Source organism: Chamaea fasciata, unplaced genomic scaffold (assembly GCF_029207755.1).
Source record: "Chamaea fasciata isolate MVZ Bird 193981 ecotype frontalis unplaced genomic scaffold, bChaFas1.0.hap1 SCAF_1, whole genome shotgun sequence".
Lineage (NCBI taxonomy): Eukaryota > Metazoa > Chordata > Aves > Passeriformes > Sylviidae > Chamaea > Chamaea fasciata.
In genome coordinates this window covers 57,166,828-57,171,942 of record NW_027094086.1, presented here as the reverse complement: position 1 = coordinate 57,171,942, position 5,115 = coordinate 57,166,828, and the positions used below count along the sequence as shown (strand labels likewise).

The following is a 5,115-nucleotide window of genomic DNA, read 5'->3' as shown; positions in this document are numbered from 1 at the left end:
CCAAAATTTAGACTAACAAAGGGAACAAAAATCACACAGGACATAATTTATATGTCCTTCTGTTTAGAAGCCTGAGAAAAAGCTGTTTAAGACAGTTTTTACTCTGACTTCTTTCGTTATCTAAATTCTAGATAGCTGCTGAAAATCATATGCAGTTAAATGTAATTTTGTTTGCAAAATATCATATCATATTCTTTCTAAATATACTTAGAGCAATATAAAGATAATAGGTTTTATGAAGTATAGAAATCTCTGGAATACCTCTAGATGAGCCTGTAGAAATATTCTAAGGAATATAATCACATCAGGACAGACCTTTTCATGACCTGTTTTATACTATAAGCAAGCTAGAGCTGATCCTTAGTTGAACCAGCTGAACTTGTGATCCAGTGCTGAAATCATCAAACCCTCTGGAACTAAGACTGACTAACTTCAAAGATTTGCAATATTTTATTTACCTTATCTAGCAATTTATTTCCTAATGTTTGGTAAAGAAAATCCATGAAGCTAAGCAGGCCACTTTCTATTTTATATATTTTCCCAGTAGTTATTTTATTTCTAACTTTTTTTTTTTTTTTTTTCTTATGAAAGGTTTGGTTTGACTGTTTTTAGAAGGAGAGTGGGGTTTTTTTGGGGGGGTGCCTTTAATGAACAGGATAATTTGGCACGAGCAATAGTTTCACTCTTTATATGTTTCAGAACCGGAAGTATTTCAGATTGTTTTATTTTGGCCTGTAAGGCTTGGGGATGCTACTAGAGATCTCCTTTCTCCTATTTTTGGGGCTTGCTTCATATATAAAATTTGAGTGTGGGGCTCTCTATTTTTTCTTTTCATTTCTTCCTCTTGTTCTGTTGTCTCCATGCACTGTTTTATACAAGTACTTGCTTTTCCAGCTGGTATTGTAAACATCACCATCCTGCACATGTTGAAAAATGAGCAGCCTGCTCATCCAGTTTTATAACTCAGAGTAGCAGAAGCAGATTGGCGATGTTTTTTGACATGCACAGCGTACATTACTGCAAGATGTCATATTTTCCCAAAGGGGTACTCAGTATGTCAAGAAACTTGGACCAGACACAACAAGATCATAAACATGCTACAGCAAACACACCAGAATATTTGTATAGGATTATCATTAGGTATTAGATGAATACTGTTTCATCACATGCTCCCTGTGGAATAGGATTTGATGGTTCCATACTTGTGATAATATTAATTATATTTACATTTTAATGCCACTGTTTTGGCAAAGATATTGCAAAAATATGTAGTACTTTTACTTTTTACATAGTTTATAATTCTAAAAAACTTATTTAAGAAAACAAATCTGAATTAATTTGATATGGAAAAACAGCAATTTGCATTTATAACCATCAGAAGACAAAAAGGACCTTATACATATCTTTTAGTACAAATTTTAAAAATTATTAATTTAAAAACACAGGCTAAGAAAAAAATCTCATTTCAATTTGATTCAAATTTCTTTCTACCAAAAACTAGTAGAACAACACATAATGAGGAGCTTTATGTTTTACTTAAGCCCACAACCTTATTAATTCCACTGGGAACTATTTGCAATAACTTACACAGTGCAAGTCATGGTTCTAACTTTAATGTTTCTGATCTTGTGGACAGCTTCAATTCTAATAAATCTCCATCCAAAGAAACTCAGAAAAGGAAGAGAGAACCTGCTGCGAGCCAGGGCTACAATATTTTGATCACGCAGCTGGTCTCCACCTAATGTGACCCATAATCCAACCCTGAAAAAAGGATAAAATGGAACAATTTAGCAGATATAAACCACTGATTTACCTTCTGCAGGTGGAGATTTTATAACACTTTATGATTTCACACGTCACCACGGATAGCCCGAACTTAACAGGCCCCTATTTCCATGTGAAATAACCAAATTAATCCTGAACAAATTATATCCTGACTTACTGTGAGATTTTTAATACATGTCTGTAGAGAGTACTGTCATGAACAGACAGCCCTCTCCTCTTGTAACTCCCTCCCTGTGAAAAGGCAAACTCATGGTACCAGCAGGCACCGTTAGAAGAAAATCTGTACTGCAGCAGCTTTGCACACCACAGTCATTCCCAACTCCTGCACTTCCTGTCCCCTAAGTTTGTGTGTGCAGAAATTGACGGTGCAAGTCTTGCACCTGGCTTCCCATTGCAGGTTTGTGCACTCCCTGGCCTGAATGCAGCCGTCTCTTCCCATACCATACATGGAAACCTCTCCTTCAGGACCCATGGTGTCACAGATTGTACCATCATGTTGGCCTGGGGTGACCTTTTGATGCTTGTATCCCCAATTACCTGTTCTGTTTATGCTGCATGTGAAGTTCTGTACCTTTAAGACTAAGTAACCCTGATAAGTAACAGCGGTGTTAATTAACCAATACAGCATTGCCCCTGATGAATAACAGCTATATCCAATAAGGATGGGTTAGATAAAAGAGGGGGTTAGCTGGTAATGTGAGGACTGTCATGGAGGAGTGACCTTGAGGAGTATATAGCAGAGGCTCATGAAGCACGATCCTGGAGAGAGAATTGCTGCTTCGAGACTAGTTCAGAGAGCAAAGGGGGGGAAAGAAGATCTGTAGAGTTTGTTTTGAAAGTTGCATTCACTCCTTTGCATTCCCACTCCTGGTCCGTGCTCGTCTGAGGCACGGACAAGCAGCAGCATAGAGACCTGCTTTGCTTTTTGTTCGTTTCAGCTGGCTGAAGCAGAGAAGCTCTCTGGACTGTTCTTTTCTTTTTTTCAGGGCTGTTTAAACCTTTGCTGGACTGAAAAATCCGGAGTAGCACTGGGAGCTCGCACCTGCGGCCCACTGGGGCCTGAACCTCCGGAGGGACTGATAAGGGACTGACTGAACTGAGCTACCCACTGCAAGGGCTTTCTGAATTTACCATCTCATTTCAGAACCACAAAAGGTTTTATTGTTTCATATTATTCATTCTTTATGCTTTTGAGCCCTGTGTTTGTTAAATAAATAATTTTTTTCCACTTTTCTCTGAGGAAGTTCTTTTCCCAGACCGGTTAAGGGGAGTGGCTGTTTGGGTTTGCTTCCCAGAGGGACCCTATTCAGGGGTTCTCCCACACTTTTGCCCTAAATTAGGACACGCATTCTGTAAGGAGTTGGTCTGTCCCTAAACACAAATCAGTAAGTTTCCCCATGCCTCAAATATCCACCTAAATCATGCAGGAAATGAGTGGCTTATACTAAGACTAACCAGAAAAAAAAATCAATTTGCAGAAGTGTAACTGTGCCAGATAACTTGCCTTGTCAACTTCCAGCACCAGCTCACTATTTTTTCTCATTTTACAGCCTGAGCCAAATATAATGTGATCTGTATCATACAATGGCAGAATCATTAAGGTGGGAAAAGACCTCCAAGAAAATTGAGGCCCACCTTTGACCTAACACCAGCATGTTAACTAAACTGGAGTGGCATGGTGTACCGTGTCATTTCTTGAATGCCTCCAAGGATGGTAATCCCAACACCTCCCTGGGCAGCCCATTCCAATCCTTGATTACCCTTTCAGTAAAGAAATTCTTCCTGATGTGTAACCAGAACCTCCCCTGACACAGCTATTTCTGTGCTTATCTTGAGCTCCTACTGTGGTGACTTATTTTACGGAAAGCTGCCGCTGTGGCTTTGAGAGTGCTTTGGAAATGTCATCTGTGGTCTTTAGGTTCCTACAGATGGGAACAATTTTGTCATCCTCCAGAATCCTGAAATGGAGGACAGATCGGTCTTATTCCTTAAGGATCATCCATCCAGCCCTCAATTTACAAAAGCCAAAGGGAATAATTATGTGTTTTAGGAAAAAGTATAGCCTGTCACCTTATTTCCCTGCCGGAGCATGAGTTTCTTTGTGAGCTGTAAAATGCTCTCTGGGAATTTTCATGTACCTAAGCCAGCTCTGCTCTGGTCTTCACATCAGCTGGTTCCCCACGTGAGGCTCTTCCTCATGCTCAGATAAGTGCTTGTTGAAAAGCAGAAATGTTGGAGGAAAAAAAGGGCTAAGCTGAAAATAAACTTCTGCTTCTCCAGACACACTGCCCTGCTCACCCCTATGGGGAAAAACTTTATGGTGGGAGGAGAAAAACTCATTTTTATGTCTGACATAGGCTCTGTTGTCGGCTGGCCATGTTTGTTTCTCTTCAATGCTTTCCCCTGTGGTTATCATGGGATAATTTCAGCAATATCACAAGCAGTTATTATTCTTAACCCCGATACTTGAGTGGGTTTTTTGGGACATGGAGCCACAGAACTGCTTGTAATCACACCACAGAGCTCCACAGAGCATTATCTATGGGGGTACTTAAGCTAGGGAGAACAGGCTTAACCTGTCACAGAGCTGGAGAATATTCTGAGGTGGATAGGACCCACAAGGATCATTGAGTCCAACCCTGAAGTGAATGGTCCATAGTGGGGATCAAACCTACAACAGTGTTGGTAGCACCAACCAACTGAACTAATCTCAGTGGCCTCCCACTGTGCATGAGAACCAAAGTTTTAGCCTGTCTCCCTCCTATCAAAGCAGTCTTTGTAAGTACTTGTTTCACTGTCTTCAGATCATGAAGCCTTTAAAGGAGACACTTTTCTCTACTTCTGACAGAGACCTGTGAGACTTTGATCGAATACTCAGAATGTCAGGCAATTGAAAACTTAAAAATATTTCGTGTATCTGATTTGAAATAATTGAGACTATTAAAGAAAGGCAAGCATGTACTTGTAATGATAAAACACAGTAATTGCAGGATGGACTACTGCCACCTCTTGGTTATCTGTATTTTAAAGTACTAAAAGCAATAGTAAGAACTGTTTGTCTTAACAAGGCTAATGTTAAACGTAACTAACCCTTCTAAATATTTTATGTGATGATATCAAACCAGGAAATGGGTAGTGTCTCAGCAAAAAAACAGATGAGTAATATGGTGAGACAGAATACCAGTAGTGTTGCTGAGCTGGCTGCAACATCTCAGGGAAAATCTGAGTAGCTGGACCAACCACATATGAACTTATATGAAAACAGAAATTGGAGAAATTAGGACATTTTTTCATAGAAGCTACTTTTATTTTCTCAGATTCTCCAAGCAG

General features: G+C 39.6%; 1 long non-coding RNA gene across 1 annotated transcript; it reads left to right on the top strand.

Moving 5' to 3' along the window:
• The first annotated feature begins 2,498 nt into the window (after positions 1–2,498).
• LOC136302213 (uncharacterized) lies at positions 2,499–3,017 on the top strand. Its single transcript, XR_010724018.1, has 2 exons — positions 2,499–2,655; positions 2,772–3,017. It is a non-coding gene; the product is annotated as an uncharacterized lncRNA (long non-coding RNA).
• The last annotated feature ends 2,098 nt before the right edge of the window (positions 3,018–5,115 follow it).